The sequence below is a fragment of the Saccopteryx bilineata genome, chromosome 2 (assembly GCF_036850765.1).
Source record: "Saccopteryx bilineata isolate mSacBil1 chromosome 2, mSacBil1_pri_phased_curated, whole genome shotgun sequence".
NCBI lineage: Eukaryota > Metazoa > Chordata > Mammalia > Chiroptera > Emballonuridae > Saccopteryx > Saccopteryx bilineata.
In genome coordinates this window covers 116108513-116133369 of record NC_089491.1, presented here as the reverse complement: position 1 = coordinate 116133369, position 24857 = coordinate 116108513, and the positions used below count along the sequence as shown (strand labels likewise).

The following is a 24857-nucleotide window of genomic DNA, read 5'->3' as shown; positions in this document are numbered from 1 at the left end:
TGCTGCGTGCTGCCTCCCCACTTCCCTCTCTCCCCCTGTGGAGCCCCGACCACTGCAGGAAAGGGCAGCACGTGCATAGCACCTGAAGGTGCTCTAGTGGAAACAGACCAGGGACAATGCCCTGAGTCCACTGCGCTAAAGGCACCAGGGAAGGGAGCCTGGACATGACCCACGCTGGCTGGAGAGAGTGAGGGGTGCATGAGGGAGAGCGGGAGACATATTGGGGCATCCCTACTGTGCAGACGTGGCTGTCTGAGGACTCACAGTCTCACAGTGCGTGAAGTCACTGTGCACCAGGGGAAGGGAGCCTGGACATGACCCACCTGGCTGGAGAGAGTGAGGGTGCATGAGGGAGAGCGGGAGACATATTGGGGCACCCCTACTGTGCAGACTTGGCTGTCTGAGTACTCAGTTTCACAGTGCGTGAAGTCACTTGTGGTCTCTGACCCCCTACTGGCCACTTTGTCGAGTGAGGCTGCAGCACCAGCCATGGTCGCATTCAGCATCTCTCCGCCCACCACAGGCTGACCCATGTCCATGCGGCTAAGTTATTCAAGGTGCCTCCGGCTGAGAAGCAACCAGACTTTCCCAAACCTGGTGGATGTTTCTCCTCTCAAAGTACCTGAGGTGAAAATGGTCACAAAACGTACCAAACTGCTATTTGGGCTACCAAAACTCTTCTTTCCAAAGTTTCCCTTAGGTTTCTCTGGCAGAAAGTCATTCCTGTCATAACCCAACCACACATGGTATGTACCAACCACGTTTCACTGACCCAAACATTTTCAACACATGCCCGAAGGCAGCCAGTATCACATATACACCGTGAAAGCAGAGGCGCACACCCATCCCAGCGCAGTCTCCCTCCTCACGACCGCCAGCCCAGCTCCTGCCAGTCTACTGACCTGACGCCCTGCCTCCAGTCCTTCTCCTGATTCACCCTGCCGCATGCTGCCGCCATCGCTGCCCCGAGAGAGAGCTCTGGATACACCACTCTGTCCTTTCCACCAGCTCCTTAGGGATTTTACACAAATTCTCAAACTTGGCATTCAAAACCCTGTGCTTTGTTGGCCTCATTTCACAGTCACTCTGCTTTGTTGGCCTAATTTCACACAGTCCCTTACTTCACCTGTGCCCTATGTGCCCAGTGCCTCACTGTTCCCTAGACACATCCCACCTTCCTGCTTCCATACTCTGCTCATGCACTGCCCTCTACTTGTGAGGGCTCCAGTGCCTGTCTCTTTCTTGAGTAGACGGTTCAAGGCTCTCTCAAATGCCACATCCCCCATGGAGGATCCCCTGATCCTAAGAATCCACCAAACTATGAGGCTCTCTTCTTGTTCCTAATTGCAATTTTGGGGCACTGATTTTATTCAGCCTTGTGTCTTGGTTGTTTGCATTAATGTCTTCCTGCATGACTACCAGAAGCTCCTTTGGGGACAAACTCACCTGTGTTCTTCTCGCACAACAGCCTAGTTTTATCTGTGGTGAGCACTTCAGAAATCCGATGGAAAACCAAATCTCTCACACAACACACACAGCCTACAGGCCTCACCCCGCCTTCACCATATGTACTCACCTCAACTATGTATCAGACACTCCAACGCAGTCCTCGACCTGTCTGACAGGCGCTCAACTAGCGAGATCACCACCATTTGTCCTCCCCTCTGGAGGCCCTCTCAGGGGACCCCACCAGATTTGACCATCTCCTGAACTAACAGGGAGCTCAGATATCCAACCTGGAGTTCAGAGAATGTGGCTGGGTTCCGCAAGACCTGATGTGTCTGGGTGCCAGTGTGTCACTCATCCCCCGAGAGCACCAGCCCCAAGAGGCGCTTCCATAGCCCAGTCAGGCCCAGTGCCAGGACACACCTGCTCTTTCCCTCCCCCACACTGCTGCCAGAGGAAATGCCAGCCGCAGCCTCAGTCACACGGATACAGCAGGGACAGGCACTGAGCACCGATGTTGCCCCTGAGCCTGACCACGAATGAACACTCTACTCTTCCACCCCATATGCTGCTGGAAAGGACAGCACCAGGCAAACAGATTCATACAGCAGGGAGCCAGGCAGAATGAAGGGCTGGGGCCCCCATCTCAGCTCTGACACTTTCTGTGTGACCTGGACAAGAGGCTCACAGCTCTCCGAACACAGTACACATTTTTTGAATGAACAAATGAATGAAATGAGTGAGCACACTTCCATTTCCTCATTCATAAAACAAAGTCGAGCATGATTTTGAGGGACAGATGAGGCACTGACTGGGAAACTGCTGCATCCATTGGACAGTACTCCACTTCATAATCTTCATTCACACTCACTACAACCATCTGTCACATTGCATATGAATGTGATATAAAGACAAACGACACTGACGCTGATTACTCATCACCCGAGGTCTCCTGAGCCATCACTCTGTGCCCATCCTCAGCTCGCCACTGTGGATGGTACCGAGCAGCTACAATCTGGGGGAAGAGCAACAAGATGAAAAGGCAGCCAGTGACGGAGCACATGAACACGTGCCAGAGTGGGTAGTGCAAACTCAGTGCTCAGAGGCCCAAGGAGGCCTGCTCATCAGGGAAGGCTTCTTAGAGAAGGCAAGATGCATGCTGGGCTGTCCTCCGAGCAGGAGGAGGGCAGAGGCGAGGGGGCCCAGTTACCTGAACACTGTAAACAAAGGCATGTTCATTTTGAGTCTTATAGCTTGTTCAGGGGGCTTTCATACTTATGAGTACACATGACCTTCACCACACTCCTGCACGATATACAGGAAGGGAAGGCATTCCAGTTTATACATGAGGAAAGTAACAACCAAAGACAAGAGGAGACTTGCCTAAGGTAATCAGCAGCCGAGCTGGGACTGGAACCCACAGCTCCTGACTTCCAAACCAAAGCTCTTGCCTTACCCCAAATGCTTGTACCTGCGCCCAGTGCTTGGCCCTGCTTTTAGGTCCATAGCTGACCCCTACTTAGGCCTGCACATAGCTATCCTACATGCACAGAGGTAGGCAAAAGAAAGGAAAAATGTAAGGTGAGAGAGAGTGCATTCGTGCATGAGGACGACCCGTCCAGGTACAATAGGGAGGCCCCATGTCACAGTACCGTGGGTAAGCTCTGTCAGTCTGGGGAACACACTAGCAGCTCCTAACAACAACTTGTGTCACAACCTCAGCCAACATGTCCCCTGTGTTCTTTTTTACTTCATACAACATGAATACAGGAGCTCTGCAGACTGAAAACAGCCAGCAGCTTTGCCATACAAAACCACAGCCCAGGCAGAGTGAGGATCACAAACCAGTGTTTGGCAGGTAAATGTTTAACAAATGTAGTACTATCTTGACCTTCTTCATCAGGAGAAGAATTCTGGGAATAGGAATGGAGTCTAGACAAATCATAGGGAAAGGACAGGATCCCCACAGGCAGCCTAAGAACAGGAGAAAAATAACTGAAATTAGCTCCTGTGTTACCCTACAATGTAAATCAGATCAGGTTACTGCTCTGCTCAAAGCCCTCTGGCTTCCTATCTCTCTGAGTAAGAGACAAAACTCTGGTAAGTATTTGCACAATTCACACACATACACTCACTCCACTCTGACCATACTGTCCTTGCTGTTTCTTACAGACAGGCTTCATGCTGGGTATTCCCTCTACTGGAACATTCTTCCCCTAAATCTGTATTGCTAACTATCTCATCTCCTTTACACCTTTGCTCACACACTACCTTCTCCATGAGACCTTCCCTGCCCACCCATTCAAAGCAGCACCTCCCCCACACATTCAATCTCCCCTACCCTGTTCTGCTTTCCCCATAGCTCTTAGCCCCACATACAATATCATTCACATTTACAAACTGATCATTTATAATCACTCTCCCCCTCCAGAACAAAACTTTATGAGGTCAGGGATCTTGGTAATGTTTTATTCATTGCTGTATTTCCACAGCAAAAACATAGCTTTACACGTTGTGGGTATTCGATCAATCCTTGCTGAATGAACGAATGCCTGAAGGAGGTCTCTGCCGAATCCTCTAGGTGCCGTCTTGGCTTCTTAGGAGGAGGCAGCTGGAGAATGGAGGAGCCAGTGGTTAGTGCCTGCCGGCTGGGACTCAGGATGCCTATGTTCTCACCCTGGCCCTGCCACCTGTGACTAGGCACAGCCACATCCTCCACCCCACCTCCACACCTCATTTTCTCTCTTCATTTAAGCTGAATGGGATATATGTGGCTAACCCCAGGCAGTACGAAGTGTCAGGGCTAGCACGCCCAGTCTGAGGGTCTCTGAGCTCTGCAGTGGGAGCACTGAGGTCAACTTCGAGGCATTCCCTTAAAGTTCTTAGGAAAGACAAGCTCTTTCCTTCCCTTCTGCACCAGCCACGCCTGAACCCCCATCCACACCAATCCCTAACCTTCAGCCTGAGCCTACAAGAAACCTCCAAAGAAAGCTCTCCAACTCAGTGGTTAGTTCCAGCAGAGCCCCAACTCCAAGCAGCTGCCCCATCATGCCTCGGGCGGGCTCCCCACATGCTAAGCGGCCAGCTCATACTGCTATTTTAAGCTCTGTGGACCCAGCTGTAGCACATAGCCGCAGCGGGCTGGCGGCCCGGGTTGGAGGTAGAAGAAGATAACTCACTAAGAGTGCTGACCTGGGGAGCTCTGAAAGGGAGGAAGGGTGAGTGGGTCATCCTCTGTAACTACAGTCCCTCTCTGGAAAGAACGGAAACTCCCAATCCACACCCTCAAATCCACCAGCCACAGGAAAGTGGGTCAAGAGCTGCACTGAGCAAACCCAGATTCCATTTCTGAATGTGACCCCCTGAGCTTCCACATCAAAATCACTCCTACCCTTACCCTGCCTACACCCAGAAATGCCAAAAACATGAGAGCTAGACAGTAACCACCTTCCAGGACCTGACAATATTAGACAAAAACGCAGACCGAAGAAAGGAGTTAACCCTCTATTATCGGAAAACAACTTATCCACTGAGTCCCTCTCCAACTCCTCTCTTCTACCCCAAACTCCCCTCCGTAACTCTGCACAGTTCAGAGGCACAGAGCCACACTCAACAAATACTTGTTGATTAAATGATTGCTTCTAAATGTATTCTAATGCCAAATATGGTGACAGCAGTCTCAGGACAACCTATTTTGAGGATGACTATGATCAGTTTCATTGTAACTATGTATATACATTCCTTCTAACCTCATTGGACACCAAAACTGAGAATAAAGACCAGAGAGCCAAGGAACCAATAGAGTTTAGTAACAAAATATGGATGCCTCACACTGCAGCCCGTCCAGGGAAGAATTTCTTCCTGCCATTACCCAACTTCATGCAGACAGTCACAGTGTGTTCCTAGGAAGTGTGTTCCCTGAAATTGTGCCACATGGAGGCTCTGCTCCAACCTACTCTCCTCCAAAGGGTGTCCAGCAACCAGGACATGGCTTGAGAAGCGATGTACAGAAAATAAACTCTGGGTGCAAGTGATTTCTACTCCCAACTTCACGCTGCAGGACATCAGCAAAACCTCCCAGGGCAGGACAGGTCACACATGCCTGGGGCTCCCAGCAGCATCCTACAGCTCTAATTGCTCAGTTTAAGCAACATCAGCACCAAGGAAAGAGGGAAGGCGATCCAGAAGGTGCTATAATTAGGAAGCTCTGGGACCTCTCTCCTTGCTACCCGCCTATCTCAAGACTGAACCAACCACCCACACTTTAAAAAAATAGATTTACCAACTGGATTGGAGGAAAGGGGAGAAATTCCTTGAATTTTTGTTTTTTTTGAGGAAGATCCCCAAAGTCATGGGTCTTCAAAGATCATTTGACCCACATTTCTTCTCCCTTCCCATTCCCTGGCTTCAATCAGTCCAGACTCTTCTGTACATTTCTACTGATTGCAAAAGCAATGACAACAGTCTTCATTCACAGAAAAATGTGTACTGATCAAATGGGGTTTCACATAAGTGACCCTCACAGAAGTCCTAGAAAGTCCTGCGGCAGATACTGTACTGAAGGAAGTGACTTGCATCAAGGCCAATCACTGAGGTCTCCAAACCTCTGTCTGGAGCTCTTTCCAAATGCTGAGTTCCTTTCAAAACAGCATTTCTTTCCCTGTGGTTACCAGCCCACCTATTCCCATCCTTGGGTGTTTTATCAAATGCCAATTCCTGGGCCCACTCTGGCCCTATCGAGTCAGAATTTCTGGAGGCAGGGCTGTGATCATCTCTATTAATAAACTCTAAAATGTGCTATAATGTGCTATCACCTGTTGAGAAGGTTGCTGATTGGATCTAACTGGCTCTTCCTTTCACTACCCAAGAGCTACTGACGTCCCACCACCTCCAGCAAATCTTCTAAAACTAGAGGTATTGTAGTATTAGAAACCCCACTCTTCCCTTTGGTCCGTCTCCTAAAGATACATCTGCACATAATCACCAAAGTGACCCTGAGACATTTCTGTCAGTAATCTGAAGTCACACCACCCAGGAGACAATCCTGGCCCCAGTTTCTCCTCTCCAGCAAGGATACATCTGCCAAAATCCCACCTGTCAGCCTAGGCCCATACTCACAGACGTGCCTCATGAAGAGGGATGCAGTGGGGAGAAAGGGAATGACAGGGCTGGGTCTTCCAAAGCTGCTGCTTTTCTCCCTTTTGCACGTATCATCAACAATACAGAATTCTTCCTCTGACGGTTCATCTGCAGATATCCCCTCACCCCAGCAAAGCCAATGAAGCCGACATCCAGTGTTTCCTACATCAGCCTTCAGACAGCTTTCTGCCTGTCCCCGATCATCTGTGCTGACCCTGTAGCCACCCTTCTGTCTTGGACTCGGCTCCCGTCTGGCTGTTCCAGCCCCAGGGAGGGCTGTGCAGCCTGGCTCAGCCCTCCGCCAGCCTGCTCCAATTCTAGGCTTCAATTAGCATCCCCTTCTCGGCATGGCGGCTCCTTGGGCTGATGGCCCAGTTACAGACCCCCCCACACCTTCCCTCCCACCCTTCCCCTTCACTGCCCCCTATCAAGTGGTCTCACTGACTCAGCCTGGACAGCCCAAGTGGGCAAGTCACATCTTTGCAAATGTACTGTCAACTGCAAGAGAGCACGAGTCAGAAGCCTGCTGTGTCCGCTCCACATCTACCACATCCCAGTCATGTGCCAGTGGCACAACAGGCACTCGCTGAGTGAACGAACAGAGTCTGAAAATCTGGCCCAGCCAACTCTTCCGGTGGCACCTTGTGTGAAAAGGGAGAGGAAAGGGTAGAAAATCACAGGGAGAGAGAAAAAAGGAAGAAAGAAAAGAGCTCACCCACATAAGGCCAAGAGCAAGGCAATCAGCTCAGAGGACCACAAGCCCAAGGGACCTGGCGGGTGTGCCAACAGCTTCCCTAACCCCCAACACCCAAAGTCCCCACCCTCAGTCAGTAATCTGAACTGGCAAATTATCAGTTTCTTCATTCAGTCAGCAGAGCACCTCCCAAACAGAAAGCCTGTCTGATCTGGATGAATTCATTGAGTAATTACCTTCCCTAATCTGCTCCCACCTTTCAGAGAAACAGCAACACCTGAGGGAAGGCTGGCAAGGGGCTGCCAGAACAGAGGGAAACACCGCTTGTGCCTTTCCCAAGCCTTCTCCACCAGCCCTAAGTTGCTAGAAATTCCAGCCTATCCCACATCATACACAGCTCCCCAAATGCTTCAAAGCCCCCCCATGGCCCTCCTCCAAGACACTCAGACTTCGGACCCATGAAGTGCACACACAGATGCTCACTGAGAGGCACCAGCAGTCAGTCAGCTTCTATACTGGCTGTGGCTCCTCTTCTGCACACAGGCACCCACAGGACATGGCAAGCAGTCTGTGAGATACAGCAAAGGGGAAGGGAAGAGCAGGTGGAATGAATCTGGGCAAAAAACTAACAGAAATCACAGAAGGCACATCGACACCACAGAAAGGGCTAAAGGCAGAGTGGGGCAGTAGGAAGGGCACATGGGACAGCGTTCGAGTCCCAGTTCTGTCTTAGGGGCTGTGCCACTTCACTCCTGTGAGCTGCAGTTTCCCTCCTCCCAGGGCTGCCCTAGGGCTCATGATCCCACTGGACAAGCTCACTTATGTCCAGCCTCCTGCCCTCCGCAGAAATGCCCCAAGGAAACCCTGCACAGGCTTCTCCCTACACTCTGTTTGACCACCACCTGGGCCAGGAGTTCACCAGGCAGACTTATCATAAAGCTCTGCCTTAATTTGGGCCCACCTGCCTGCCTCTACTTTCTACCTTATAGGCGTAGGAGAGGCATGGGGAGACAGGGGCCATGAAATCAGTCACATCAGTATCAAATCCCAGCTCTGCCCCTTGACATGTTACTTAACTGCCCACACCTCAGTTTCCCTATCTGAATCATGAGTACAATAAATACCTAATGACCCACAGAGTCAATGAGCCATGTACAGTACCTGATTTGGCGCCTGGCACACACTACACTTAATAGTAGACATATTTGCCAATGATACATCTGATAAGGGGTTAATATCCAAAATTTATAAAGAACTCATACAACTCAACATCAAAAAATACAAAATACAAACAATCCAATTTTTAAAAATGGGCAAAGGACCCGATTACACACTTCTCCAAAAAGGACATACAGATGGCCAACAGACATATAAAAAGATGCTCAATGCTCACTAATCATCAGAGAAATGCAAATTAAAACCACAATGAACTTTCAGCCACGAATACTATACCCATCAAAGCTATCCTTCAAATACGAAGGAGAAATAAAAACATTCACAGATACAGAAAAGATGAGGGAATTTATCATCAGAAAACCCCCACTCCAGGAATTACTAAAGGGGGTTCTCCAATCAGATACAAAGAACAAAAAAAAACAGAGCCACAAGTAAAAGCTCCAAGAAGAACACAATAAAACCAAATTTAAACTGTGACAACAACAAAAAGAAAGAGGAGGAGAAGACGGAGATTAACAGTAGCAAAGGACGATGGAGTGCAAAAGTACTCACAAAATAGTTCGCTACAATGAACAGGGTAGGGACCCTTTTCATTACTCAAAGGTAACCACCATTGAAAAAACCACCACAGAAGCACATGAGATAAAAAAGATAGCAACAGAGGAAAGATGTATGGAATACAACCAAATAAAAACAAAAGATAGAAAAACGAAAGAGAAGGATCAAACAAGACACAAAACTAACAGAAAGCAAGATATAAAATGGCAATAGGGAACTCACAAGTATCAATAATTACACTAAATGTAAATGGATTAAACTCACCAATAAAAAGGCACAGAGTAGCAGAATGGATTAAAAAAGAAAATCCAACTGTATGCTGCCTACAGGAAACTCATCTAAGTAACAAGGATAAAAACATTTTCAAAGTGAAAGGCTGGAAAACAATACTCCAAGCAAATAACATCCAAAAAAAAGCAGGTGTAGCAATACTCATATCGGATAATGCTGACTACAAGACAGGAAATGTACTTAGAGACAAAAATGGCCATTTCATAATGGCTAAGGGGACACTGAATCAAGAAGACATAACAATTCTTAATATATATGCACCAAACCAAGGAGCACCAAAATATATAAGACAGCTACTTATTGATCTTAAAACAAAAACTGACAAAAATACAATCATACTTGGAGACCTCAATACACCGCTGACGGCTCTAGATCGGTCATCCAAACAGAGAATCAACAAAGACATAGTGGCCTTAAACAAAACACTAGAGCACCTGGATATGATAGACATCTACAGGACATTTCATCCCAAAGTGACTGAGTATACATTTTTCTCCAGTGTACATGGATCATTCTCAAGAATTGACCATATGTTGGGCCACAAAAACAATATCAGCAAATTCAGAAAAATTGAAGTTGTACCAAGCATATTTTCTGATCATAAAGCCTTGAAACTAGAATTCAACTGCAAAAAAGAGGAAAAAAATCCCACAAAAATGTGGAAACTAAACAACATACTTTTAAAAAATGAATGGGTCAAAGAAGAAATAAGTGCAGAGATCAAAAGATATATACAGACTAATGAAAATGACAATACGACATATCAGAATCTATGGGATGCAGCAAAAGCAGTGATAAGAGGGAAGTTCATATCGCTTCAGGCATATATGAACAAACAAGAGAGAGCCCAAGTGAACCACTTAACTTCCCACCTTAAGGAACTAGAAAAAGAAGAACAAAGACAACCCAAAACCAGCCGAAGAAAGGAGATAATAAAAATCAGAGCAGAAATAAATGAATTAGAGAACAGAAAAACTATAGAAAAAATTAATAGAACAAGGAGCTGGTTCTTTGAAAAGATCAACAAAATTGACAAACCCTTGGCAAGACTTACCAAGGAAAAAAGAGAAAGAACTCATATAAACAAAATCCAAAATGAAAGAGGAGAAATCACCACGGACACCGTAGATATACAAAGAATTATTGTAGAATACTATGAAAAACTTTATGCCACTAAATTCAACAACCTAGAAGAAATGGATAAATTCCTAGAAAAATACAACCTTCCTAGACTGAGTCAGGAAGAAGCAGAAAGCCTAAACAGACCTATCAGTAGAGAAGAAATAGAAAAAACCATAAAAAACCTCCCCAAAAATAAAAGTCCAGGCCCTGACGGCTATACCAGCGAATTTTATCAAACATTCAAAGAAGACTTGGTTCCTATTCTACTCAAAGTCTTCCAAAAAATTGAAGAAGAAGCAATACTTCCAAACACATTTTATGAGGCCAACATAACCCTCATACCAAAACCAGGCAAGGATGGCACAAAAAAAGAAAACTACAGACCAATATCTCTAATGAATACAGATGCTAAAATACTAAACAAAATACTAGCAAATCGAATACAACAACATATTAAAAAAATAATACATCATGATCAAGTAGGATTCATCCCAGAATCTCAAGGATGGTTCAACATACGTAAAACGGTTAATGTAATACACCATATCAACAAAACAAAGAACAAAAACCACATGATCTTATCAATAGACGCAGAAAAGGCTTTCGATAAAATACAACACAATTTTATGTTTAAGACTCTCAACAAAATGGGTATAGAAGGAAAATATCTCAACATGATAAAGGCCATATATGATAAACCATCAGCTAACATCATATTAAATGGCACTAAACTGAAGGCTTTCCCCCTTAAATCAGGAACAAGACAGGGTTGTCCACTCTCTCCACTCTTATTCAATGTGGTACTAGAGGTTCTAGCCAGAGCAATCAGACAAGACAAAGAAATAAAAGGCATCCATATCGGAAAAGAAGAAGTAAAGGTATCACTTTTTGCAGATGATATGATCCTATACATCGAAAACCCCAAAGAATCCACAAAAAGACTACTAGAAACAATAAGCCAATACAGTAAGGTCGCAGGATACAAAATTAACATACAGAAGTCAATAGCCTTTCTATATGCCAACAATGAAACAACTGAGAAGGAACTCAAAAGAATAATCCCCTTCACGATTGCAACAAAAAAAATAAAATACTTAGGAATAAACATAACAAAGAATGTAAAGGACTTATATAATGAAAACTATAAACCATTGTTAAGGGAAATCGAAAAAGATATAATGAGATGGAAGAATATACCTTGTTCTTGGCTAGGAAGAATAAATATAATCAAGATGGCTATATTACCCAAAGCAATATACAAATTTAATGCAATTCCCATCAAAATTCCAATGACATTTTTTAAAGAAATAGAGCAAAAAATCATCAGATTTATATGGAACTATAAAAAACCCCGAATAGCCAAAGCAATCCTAAAGAAAAAGAATGAAGCTGGGGGCATAACAATACCTGACTTCAAACTCTATTATAGGGCCACGACAATCAAAACAGCATGGTATTGGCAGAAAAATAGACACTCAGACCAATGGAACAGAATAGAAAGTCCAGAAATAAAACCACATATATATAGTCAAATAATTTTTGATAAAGGGGCCAACAACACACAATGGAGAAAAGAAAGCCTCTTCAATAAATGGTGCTGGGAAAACTGGAAAGCCACATGCAAAAGAATGAAACTGGACTACAGTCTCTCCCCCTGTACAAAAATTAACTCAAAATGGATCAAAGATCTAAACATAAGACCTGAAACAATTAAGTATATAGAAGAAGACATAGGTACTCAACTCATGGACCTGGGTTTTAAAGAGCATTTTATGAATTTGACTCCAATGGCAAGAGAAGTGAAGGCAAAAATTAATGAATGGGACTACATCAGACTAAGAAGTTTTTGCTCAGCAAGGGAAACTGATAACAAAATAAACAGAAAGCCAACTAAATGGGAAATGATATTTTCAAACAACAGCTCAGATAAGGGCCTAATATCCAAAATATACAAAGAACTCATAAAACTCAACAACAAACAAACAAACAATCCAATAAAAAAATGGGAAGAGGATATGAATAGACACTTCTCCCAGGAAGAAATACAAATGGCCAACAGATATATGAAAAGATGCTCATCTTCTTTAGCTATTAGAGAAATGCAAATCAAAACGGCAATGAGATACCACCTCACACCTGTTCGATTAGCTGTTATTAGCAAGTCAGGTAATAGCAAATGTTGGAGAGGCTGTGGAGAAAAAGGAACCCTCATCCACTGTTGGTGGGAATGTAAAGTAGTACAACCATTATGGAAGAAAGTATGGTGGTTCCTCAAAAAACTGAAAATAGAACTACCTTATGACCCAGCAATCCCTCTACTGGGTATATATCCCCAAAACTCAGAAACATTGATACGTAAAGACACATGCAGCCCCATGTTTATTGCAGCATTGTTCACAGTGGCCAGGACATGGAAACAACCAAAAAGCCCATCAATAGATGACTGGATAAAGAAGATGTGGCACATATACACTATGGAATACTACTCAGCCATAAGAAATGATGACATCGGAACATTTACAGCAAAATGGTGGGATCTTGATAACATGATACGAAGCGAAATAAGTAAATCAGAAAAAAACAGGAACTGTATTATTCCATACGTAGGTGGGACATAATAGTGAAACTAAGAGACATTGATAAGAGTGTGGTGGTTACGGGGGGGAGGGGGGAATGGGAGAGGGATAGGGGGTGGGAGGGGCACAAAGGAAACAAGATAGAAGGTGACAGAGGACAATCTGACTTTGGGTGGTGGGTATGCAACATAATTGAACGACAAGATAACCTGGACTTGTTAACTTTGAATATATGTATCCTGATTTATTGATGTCACCCCATTAAAAAAATAAAATTATAAAATAAAAAAAAAAAACCACAATGAGATATCACCCCACACCTGTCAGAATGGCGCTCATCAACAAAACAACACAGAATAAGTGCTGGCGAGGATGTGGAGAAAAGGGAACCCTCCTGCACTAATGGTCGGAATGCAGACTGGTGCAGCCACTATGGAAAACAGCATGGAGTTACCTCAAAAAATTAAAGATAAAACTACCTTATGACCCAGCAATTCCCTGAGAATTTATCAGAAGAAACCTGAAACACTAATTTGAAAGAATACATGCACCCTATGTTCACTGCAGTATTATTCACAATAGCCAAGATTTGGAAGCAGCCCAAGTGCCCATCAGTATGAGTGGATAAAAAGGCTGTGGTACATTTACACAGTGGAATACTACACAGCCATAAGGAAGGAAATCTTCCCTCTTATAACAGCATGGGTGGACCTGAAGAATATTATGCTAAGTGAAATAAGCCAGTCTGAGAAAGACAAGTACCATAGGATTTCACTTACTGGTAGAATCTAATAAACAAAATAAACTAACAAACAAAACAGAAACAGACTTATAGATACAGAGAACAGACTGAGAGCTGTCAGAGGGGAAGGAGTAGGGGGACTGAGTGAAAAAGGTAAAGGGATTACTAAAAAAAACAACAAGAAACAAAAAACAAACCCTCATATTAACAGTATGACGATTACCAGATTACCAAAGGGAAAGGGGCAGGTGTGGGAGGTAGAAGAAGGTAGAGGGGGATGAACGGTGATGGCAGGAGACTTGACTTGGGGTGGTGAGCACACAATACAATATACAGATGATGTGTTATAGAATTGTACCCCTGAAACCTATAGAATTTTATTAACCAATGTCACCCCAATAAATTCAATTTAAAAAATAGTAGATAATATTTCTTTTAATTATCATCATCATCATTATTCCAACTAACAGAATGAGTTCTTCCCTCTGGAACAGTAAAGCAGGGCCTGATTTCTCTCCCAGGTACCAGCCTTCACTGAAAGACAACAGTTTCAGGTGCCCCTGGGCCTTCTTTGCCCCAAGCAAAACATCCTTACTTCTTGCCACTGTTATCATGCAACCTGCAGGCCTTTCACCACCTTCCCACTCTGCTCCTTGCCTCTCTGGTCACCAATGTGCTCCCTAATATGCAGGCCCTGAACTCACATCTGATAAATGCAGTACCGCTAGCACCTGACACAAACATCCTGTGACAGAGTATTCAGTAAATGAGCGGAACACTCTACTCCACAGATCTGGAAATTGGCAATGGCAACGGACTGTGGTATCCCTGCTCTGAACGCAGCTGGGCACGAAACTCCCTCACACTGTGCATACGGCCTTGCTCCCAGAAGAGAGCCCTGAGCAGTGCCAGGCCTGCCTGGGTCTCACACCAATCATTTTAAGGCAGAGCCTTCACCTTTGGTATCCCTGCGGTTTTCTAAATCTAAGTATAAGACAAGGGGCAACTGTAAACATTTGCCATTACCCTTCATCTTGTTGATTTTGCTCCACTGTTACAGCACATTTGTGATTTAAAGTCCCAATTCTATCATCCAGCATATTCGTAAAATACTCTCAACTTTCAGATCACAGAATTTTTGCACTACGATGGATGTTGGAGATAATCAGATTCAATGCTTTCCATGTACAGATGAGGAAACTGAGGTCCAGCGTAGTGAGGTTACCTGCCCAGGTACACTTGTAATTTTGTGCCAAAATTGAGATTTGAATCCTGGGTCCTTCCTCTCAGCTCAGATTACTAGTAGCAATGCTATAAACTTCTGAATACTTAACCTTGTGCCAGGACTTAAATATCTATTTTCTCCAATCCTCATAACAACCCTGCAAGATAAGCATTCCCATTTGACAAATGAGAGAGCTTAGGTAATTCCTGGACCACACAAACCAACACCAGGACCAGAACCCCTACCCAAGGCCCCTGAACATCAGAACATCTCCAACCAGGTGTTCAAAAGAAACACAAACTAACAGGTCTACACCTAAATGTGTTACCTTCCCTTCCCCATACCTACTTGTTCCTCCTTTGTTACTTGCTACAATTGTTAATAGCATCATGACCAACTTAGTCACTTAAATTAGAAACCTAGAGATTCTTCAGACTGTTTCTGTTACTTTACCTCTTTACCCTGCAGATGTGAGCAAGCCTCATGTCCTAGAACTCATCCCTCTTCCTCTCCCTCATGAATTCCCTTGGCCAGTCTTCTCACTCTATCTCCTCCTTACTGAACCTACAAACCACTACAAAAAAACTCCTGCCTGGTTTCTTTCCCAGCCCCTCTCCATCTCTTGAACACCTTTATACTTGCCCACACAATCGTCTTTCTAAAATGAACTGATCTTCTGTTGCCTCAACTTAAGAACTTTGTTGGTTCTATTCCAAGTTTCTTTGAAGAGCATTCCAGTTCCTTCACTACAACCTGACAGGCCCTTCCTCTCGAACTTCTGTGCATCCTCAAGGCCCAACACAGACTTCATTTTCTCCTCGTCTGGTGCCTGCCTCCTGGACCTTCCTACGCCAGTCTTCCTGACTTCACCTTTGCAAGAGTCTCTACGGCAGCACTTCTCAGACTGTACTTCTGTGAGCCTCTCCTTTCATGGTGAGGCCCCTGAGGGCGGAAAGGTGACATCTCTGAATCCCCAGCTCCAATTCATAAATTTGCTAATTTAGTCAATGTGCTAACTTACTCAACCTTAAAAACACTCAATGCAAGTTGTTGAGTAAATTAGGAAATTCACACATTTTATTATAAAAATAATCCTCTGTTAAGTAAAAACCTGTATCTTGAGTGAAGATCAAGTCTATGTTAGAAAGATAGTGTTAAAATACTGACTGGTAGAGGTCCTTGTTAAGTCCAAGTTTCCTGGTTGACAGGCACTTACTATATAGTTAACAGGCATCAATGAAAATAAAGAGAAAAATCCAATTTGAAGAAATAAAGAATCTGAGCTACAGTAGATGTGTGGCTATGACCCAAATGAATTACATTACTAATTGTTTCCACTTGCTTTAATCTGTGTCAACTCCCAGATTAGTGCTCTTCAAACTGAAGGTCATTACTCATTAGTGGGTTATGAAATCAGTTCAGTGGGTCAGGAATATATTTAAAAAGTAAAACAAAACAGAAAATACCAGAATGAATCTCACACAGTAATTTCATGAAACATTTTTTTGGGTGTAGCACACACATACACATACACACACGTGCATGTTCTGAATCACAGAATTTGAGAAACATGACCCTAAATCTTTGATGGGGTCATGCATGTACAGCCCACATGAGAATCAAAACATGGTTGACTGCCCATGAGAATACACACTTTCTAGGCATGAAATTCAAAGCTGGTTTCTTTCTGCAGGGGGCCGTACCTGGCCAGGAAGGTTTACCCAGCTGCATGAAATAGACTTGGTTTCACCCTCCAAGATGGAAATGTGCTTAAATGATGCCAAAAAGTTACATGTACCAGGAGAAGAGACAGAGCAAGCCTTGTCACTGGGAAAATTTGTCCAGCAACTGAATCATTTGCTCCAGCAACTTCATCTGCTGGGCAGAAGAACTCTCACTGGGAATGTGGACTTAGGGTGTTTGCCTGCAAAATGGGGAGAATAGCGCCTGCCTCATGGTGAAGCAAAATCTTGAATGGACAATATATAATATGGACTCCTTATTCATGTACTCATCTCTTAATTGCTGAAACAAATCAAAGTTGGTTTAAAAATGCATGAAGTTAGCTCAGCACAGAACTATACCTTCCCATTAAACTAGAGAAAACCAATTTTAAATTGAGCCAATATTTTATCCATTACAAATTCTATTCAGCTGTCTGCCTCATGTGTCTAAAGTAGACACCACCTCCCACTGGTCTCCAAAACAGAAGGAAAACATCATGCCCGCACGCGTTTAAAGGCTCCGTGCAGAGGATGATGGTGGTGTCTCTTGTTTCATTTAAGGCAAAATAAGAAGAATGGGTTTAAAATGCAGGGAAGCCTCTAGAAGAGAGCTGTTAAGGACAGGAACAGGTGACTGAAGCAGGTGCTAGCTACCACCCTGGGCCACTTGAGCCCACCCCACCTGGAGTCCGAGCTGGCCAAATGTCGGAGTGTATAATGCGACGAGCGTGGAAGCAGCACAGTCCTTTCCTTCCTAGATGACTTTGGAAGGTGCCTTCCTGTCTGCGGCATCCATGGTTCCAGGATGAGGAGGGATGGTGACTGTGGGGTTGCCACAAACAATCTACCATCCCTTTGGGCCCCACAGCCTATTTCCAGCTCCCGATAGTTCCTGTCTAATGTCAAAGTCAACTGAGGAATCCAGGGCATCCTGGGCCCAGCATTGTTCAAATCACACATTCCTCTTCATAAAAAGCTACTGAATAACTCTCATTCCTCCAGCCTCCCAAGAGAAACCACATCAGAGAATGAACAACCAGATTCTTGTGTGTGATGGAAACAAAAGGGACAGGCGGGGAACACAGGGTGTTTCCGCCACTTTCCATCAGACCCCTACAGCTATCTTAGACACATTGCTCTGCCCAGAGAGTTCACCTGCCCCTTCTCCCACAGGCTGACCCCACCTATAACCACAGCAGACAACAGCAGTTGTGAGTGGCCAGAGCCCCTGATCAGCGCCCTTGGCTCAGACATGGTGGCTTTTGAAGTGTCAATGTTGCTATATCATCTATCTCCCTGATTTTTTGTGAAAAACTGCAATTAAACTCTCAGGGAGAGGAAGCAGATTGGTGATGTTTACTGACTACCTAAGTGTCAGGTGCTGGGTTTAGCACTGGGGTCAGAAACCTCTTGATATCTGTGAATGACCAGACATGCAAATAGAGAAAAAAAATCACACAACAAATACTATGCTAATATTGTAGGGAGGGATAGAAAAGGCAGGGCAAGAAAGGGGGAAAAGGTCAGGAAAAAAGAAAGATGGAGGGATAGAAGTCTGGAGTGGGGAGAGGCTGACATTGCCCTCCACTATAGCACTAAATGAAAAGACCCCTGTCCTGTGTCCCACAGCACTATGCCACCCACTGCAAGAAGTCAAGCAAAAGGCAAGACTTGCTTTCGGTCCACAAGGAGCTCCCAATCTTCCTGGAGAGCAGTGTGCCACCCTCTTCCTGAGGCAGAGCTCACAGGGCCACACTCCAGCCCAGCCTGCTCGCCCACCACACTTCCAACCAGTGACGCTGACTAACTTCTGTGATGACAAATCCTACTATAATACTTTGTTTCTTACTTGGTAACATTAGACATGGAAATACAAATCAAAATGGCCAAGTTATCACTGTTTCCGTGTCAGGTTAGTAAAATTACATATATATTTACACATGGCGCCCCAATGCTGGCAAAAGTGTGACTCCCACTCCCCACACCCTGGCCCCGCCCCACACTTCTCACTCACTGGCTCCCCGCTGGTCTCCCAACTAGCCTCACGCATCCCCAGGGCTCTCTTGGGAGACTGCAGGTACCTTCCTAACACTCCTTCCTGCTCATCTCACTCCCCGTGGAAACACAGTGGTTCCAGTTTCATGCAGCATTTCAAGAAAAGCTCTGGAGGGCCATTCAGGGAAGACTAAGCAGGACTCGGTAGGGCCTAAAAGATGCATGATGCCCTGCCAGGTGGGGGTTGGACGGAGACAGAGGGAAGGACGTAAAGATGCAGACCCTAATATAAGTTTTCTCTGGAACTTTCTCTAACACTGACCTGATGCCCTCTACTCTTTGAGGAGGGCTCAGAGTAGAGTCCAAGTCACCAAAAGAAAAGGAAATCTTAGTGGTGGTGAAGTTGTTCAATGATTTAGCTTTCTTTTAACCATTTTTTTCATTGTGAATGAACTAAGAGACAAAATATTTAATCAATCGACTGAACATTCCAAATGCACGAGAAGCTGACAGGAGGGAGCAGACACATAATATGGACATTACAATCCACTGGTGTACACATAACTCAGGTAACAAAGATACGATGCCTGTCTATGCAAGCTGCTTGCACCCAGGAGAAGGACACACTTCCTCGGACCTCTACACATTCTGTTCCCTGTGTGGGGTGCATGCCTCCACTGGCCACTCTAGATTTTCTCTGTGAAGCCTCTTCCTTCCCCACCCTGAGCAAAATTGGACATTCTCCTCTCCACTCCCAGAGCTCCCTTTATTAAGACTCTTGCTCTGCGCATTGCTCTTTGAGTCTTTTTTTTTTCCTTCTTAAGTGAGAAGCAGGGAGGCAGACAGGCAGACTCCTGCATGCGCCCCAACTGGGATCCACCTACAAGTCCCCTGCTGGGCAATGCTCTGCCCACCTGGAGCCATTGCTCCATTGCTTGGCAACTGAGCTATTTTAGCGCCTGAAGTAAGGCCATGGGGCCAACTTGCTCCAACTAAGCCATGGCTGCAGGAAGGAAAAATAGAGATAGAGAGAAGAGAAGAGAAACGAGGAGGGGTGGAGAAGCAGATAGTTACTTCTCCTGCGTGCCCTGACCAGAATTGAACTTGGGACATCTACATGCTGGGCCAATGCTCTACCACTGAGCCAATTGGCCAGGGCCTCTTTTGAGTCTTGATACTAGAATGGGAAGGAGTGGAGGAACAAGGGGTGATTCGCGTTCACCTTGAATTCTAGAACCTAGCACAGTGCCTGCCTCATCATAGGTGAAAATGAAAGCAGGAGCAAACAAGTAAACACATGTAGGCCAGGCAGAGAATGCCCACAGAGGTGAAGGGAGACAAATCCCAAGCCACTGGCTCCTTAGGCCGTCTGAGGGCTCAATGGCCGGTGAGTGTTCAGAAAGAGGAAGGGAGCAGGGCACAAGGCTGAGCGGAGACCTGGGAGCCAGCATGGGTCTGGTTAATATGCAGCGTGCAGATTCCCAGAAATCAATGCTCATTTTTAAAACACTGCTGCCCAGAGCCACCCTCTCTGCTTGATTCCAGGGTTGGTGTTAAGTATCTTTCTATTTATAAAGCAACTCTCACTGCAGTGGTGCAATGCCAGCCCAACATCCAGCCGTGGAAGCGGGGCAGAGTGGGACAGAAGGAGAAACTGAGGCCTACAAACAAGATGCCAGGAATGCCTTGAGGGCCTCTATGCTTGAAAGAGACTCTTCCCTTCCCGCCCCCCCCCCCGCCCCCCTACCTAGAGGGCCTCCTGGTCCGCTGGAAGGCGCTGCCCTCCTCTTGGCTCCTGTGACTACCGCCCCGACAGGCTGGCCTTCTGCAGTGAGTCTACCGAATGCTAAGGGAAATGAGCTCGGGGGGCAGGAAGCACAAGGAGCCTTGGCTTTCCAAGCCCAGGTTTCTGACCTTCCCAGTGTCCACCAGTTCCCTATCTCCTGCCATCTGCAAGGCAGTCGTGCTCTAGCTTGAGGGGTTGCCACAGCTAGACAAGTCCCTTGCCAGATACCCAGTTCCTTCTCTCTCCATCTCCCTACCCACCACGGTCAAGGCCAAGAAAGACTGATGCCTCCCATGCTGTACCTGGGCGTCTCCCTCCTGATTCTGGTTTCAGGCTGGATGTCCTATTCCCAGTCTCATACTTGGTGAGATGCTGCTCAGCTCCCAGGTCCCTCAGAACCAGCACATCACATACAACAGCCTTTGCTTAGCAGGGCTCCTATCCACAGAGCGTGTGAGAAGTCAGAGGCTCGTCCCCACGCTTCACATTGCACAGAGCACAAGCTGGCCAGGAAAGGCTCCCGAGTGCTCCTGATCCCTCCTCAGCCCATAAGGAAGCACAGAGGAGAGGCAAGGTAAAGCAGACCTCACCAGAGGCTCCTGAGGGGCGGGTCGTGGGCTGGAACCAGACACCCTGAAAAGGGCCCTGTCCCCAGGACAACAGGACACACATACTTGTGAAAATGGACACACAAACACTTCCATTTTCTAACACAGAATCTCAGAATGTCAGAATCAGAAGGTGACCTAGGAATCATTCAGGTGTACACCTTTTTTACAATTGAAAAAAAAAAAAAAGAGCTTCTAGAGGGAATAAATCACTCATCTAGGGTCGTCTAGCAAAGCAGTAACAAAACCAATAAAAAATGCACCTTTCGTGACCCCATGATCAGTGTGTCTTTTCCACTATTCGTTATTCATTCAACAAACACTTATTAGGAAGAGATCTGCCAAACACTGTACTTAGCGTATGGGGTAGAGTTAAGACGAGATGGAGACAGAGACAGATACAGAGAAAGATGGAAGGAGAGATATATTAAACAAATAAGAACTTTAAAACAAATCTCTTAAAAAGCACAAGAATGTGACAAGTGGTATAGTATCAGTCAGGACACAGAGAAGGACGTGGCTACTTCTACTGGAGGCACCTGTCTAGGCCCACTATGTAAGTAGGAATATGCCTGCCTAACAGAGAGAAGAGACTGGGTGTCTCAGAACTGCTGGCAGAGGCCATTGAGCCTTGGTGGAGCCCTCCCCCTCACAGAGCCAGGAGGTGAGCACCATACCCTAGTCTCCAACAAACTGACTAACACTGTTCACCTTACCTGGTGATTCCCTGAGACCCACCCCACCCAACTTGTGGGGCCCACCCAATCCCTTTCCGGTAGCTTTTCCACTCAAAATGGCCTATCTTGGCTTATGCTTCAGACTTTGCCAAAACCTCTCAAACAAGCAGCATCTGGCCTCAGTGTGCCCCGTACCTCTCACTAAGTGGCCTTAGGCCTAGCACTAGCCACAGCCAGCCTCACCCAGGCACCTTCAAACCCAGCACCAGTAGCAGCCATCTGCAGATCACTCTGTAGCTCATGCCAGGTGGTCCCGGGCAGGGCATAGGCAGCAGCTGACCTTGGCTTACACCTCCTGGGACGCCCCAGAGGCAGTGCACCTGGTGAACAGCTTCAGACCACACCAGAGAACCATCCAACCACCTCCATTCAAGGAACAGGCTCGGCAGCTACCAGAGCCCACTGAAGCAAGTCCTGCTCTGTGGGTCAACGCCTGCACAGCAGATCCTCCATGGTGGTCGTGGTCAGTTTTTATAGCTCATCGGCCTGGGGGTAAATCCCTCCCACTGACATGCCAAGAGCAATCTAGGCTCAACTACAACAGAAGATTGCACACAGCCCACATAGGGGTGGGCACCTAGAGTGTCCAGCTCAGGTGACGAGGGAGACTGCTCCACTGGACCCTACAGGACACCTACCACATCAGGCCACACTACCAAGAACAGGAGACATATCATCTCGATATAATACATAAAAACAAACACAGGGAGACATCCAAACTGAGGAGACAAAGAAACACGTCCCAAAAGAACAGAACAAAACTCTAGAAAAAACTAAATAAAATGGAGACAAGCAAACTACCAGACACAGAGTTCAAAACTCTGGTAATAAAAGGGCTCAGTGAAGCCTGACCAGGCGGTGGCGCAGTGGATAGAGCGTCAGACTGAGATGCAGAGAACCCAGGTTCGAGACCCCAAGGTCGCCAGCTTGAGCACGGGCTCATCTGGTTTGAGCAAGGATCACCAGCTTGAGCCCAAGGTCGCTGGCTCGAGCAAGGGGTTACTCGGTCTGCCGTAGCCCCATGGTCAAGGCACATACGAGAAAGCAATCAATGAACAACTAAGGTGTCGCAATGAAAAACTAATGATTGATGCTTCTCATCTCTTTCCATTCCTGTCTGTCTGTCCCTATCTATCCCTCGTTCGGACTCTCTCTCTGTCTCTGAAAAAAAAAGGCTCAGTGAAGTTAGGGGAAGAGTAGATGAACTTAGTGAGAACTTCAACAAAGAAAGAGGAAACATAAAAATGGAATTAGAAAACATAAAAGGAACCAGTGAGAAATAAAGAATACACTAACCAAAATAAAGAATACATCACAAGGAATAAACAGTAGATGAAGTAGAGGATCAAATCAGAGGTTTGGAAGATAAGGAAGCAGAAAACACCCAATCAGAATAGCTAATAATAATAATAATAATAATAATGATAGTTTAAGGAGCCTCTGGCACAACTACAAGTGTACCGACATTCACATCATGGGAATGCCAGAAGGAGACAGAAAGAGACCAAGGAACTGAAAACCTATATGAAAAAATCATCACAGAAAATTTCCCTAACCTAATGAAGGAAATAGACATACAAGTCCAGGAAGCACAGAGAGTCTCAAACAGGATGAACTCAAAAAGACCTACACCAAAGCACATCATAATTGAAATACCAATGGTTAAAGACAAAAAGAGCCTGACCTGTGGTGGCGCAGTGGATAAAGCATTGACCTGGAACGCTGAGGTCGCTGGTTCAAAACCCTGGGCTTGCCTGGTCAAGGCACATATGGGAGCTGATGCTTCCTGCTCCTCCCTTCTCTCTCTCTCTCTCTCTCTCTCTCTCTCTCTCTCTCTCTCTCTCTCCTCTCTAAAATGAATAAATAAATAAAGTCTTTGTTTTAAAAAAAAATACAAAAAGAGAATCTTAAAAGCAGCAAGAGAAAGGCAGTTGGTTACCTACAAGAAGCTTCCATAGACTGACTGTGAGAGGATTACTCAACAAAAGCTTCAGACAAAGAAAGACCCAGCAATTCTACTTGTGGGTTTTTATCCAAAGAAACCCAAAACACTAAAGATATATTCATCCATTTGTTCATTGCAGCATTATTTACAGTAGCCAAGATATGGAAGCAACCTAAGTGTCCGTCAATATATGAATGGCTAAAGAAGAAGTGGTGCATATATACAATGGAAAATAACTCAGCCATAAAAAAGAATGAAATCCTTGCCATCTGCAACAACATGGACAGACCAACAAGTTGCTGTGCTGAGTGAAATAAGTCAAACAAAGAAAGACAAATGCCATATAATTTCACTTATATGTAGAATCTAAAAAACAAAATAAATAAATAAGCAGAACAGAAACAGACTCAGAGATACAGAGAACACTTTGATGGCTGCCAGATGGGAGAGGGTTTGGGGGTGAAAAGGGGTAAAGGGACTAAGAAATACAAATTGGTAGTTACAGAAAAGTCATGGGGATGTAAAGCACAGCCTATGGAACAATCAATAATACCCTAATAACCATGGATGTTGTCAGATGGATATGAGATCTATTAGGATGACCACTTAGTAAGTTATATAATGTCTCACCACTGGTTGTACACCTGAAACTAATATAATATTGTATGTCAACTTTAACTGAAAATTTAAAAAATTATTTTAAAAAAATATATGAAGAGAATGAGTGTCTCGATCCCAGGGAGAGCAAACAGATGGGCAACAGACACAATGACAGAAATGTGTGCTGAAATCCAGAAAGAGCATACTCATGAAAACATACAAGCAACAAATAGATGTATTAAAAGATGTTCATCTTTGCTAGCTATTAGAGAAGTGAAAATCAAAACTATAATGAGATACCACCTCACACCTGTTAGATTGGCTGTTATCAACAAGGCAGGTAATAACAAGTATTAGAGATATTGTGGAGAAAAAGGAACCCTCATTCACTTCTGGTGGGAATGTAAACTGGTACAGCCATTATGGAAGACGGTATGGTGGTTCCTAAAAAAATATTAAGAATAGAACTACCATATGAGCCAGCAATCTCTCT

At 45.1% G+C, this 24857-nt stretch overlaps 1 protein-coding gene across 4 annotated transcripts in view; it reads right to left on the bottom strand.

Moving 5' to 3' along the window:
- The window catches only part of TSPAN9 (tetraspanin 9), a 227314-nt gene that overhangs the window by 108375 nt on the left and 94082 nt on the right, over positions 1-24857 (bottom strand). The window contains exon 1 of one of the 4 annotated variants that reach the window (XM_066257707.1): positions 7536-7557. The exons of the other annotated variants lie outside the window; for them this stretch is intronic. The gene's annotated coding sequence lies outside the window, so the exon portion shown is untranslated. Of the gene's footprint in view, positions 1-7535; positions 7558-24857 lie in introns of those variants that run through there. 4 annotated transcript variants of the gene reach the window in all.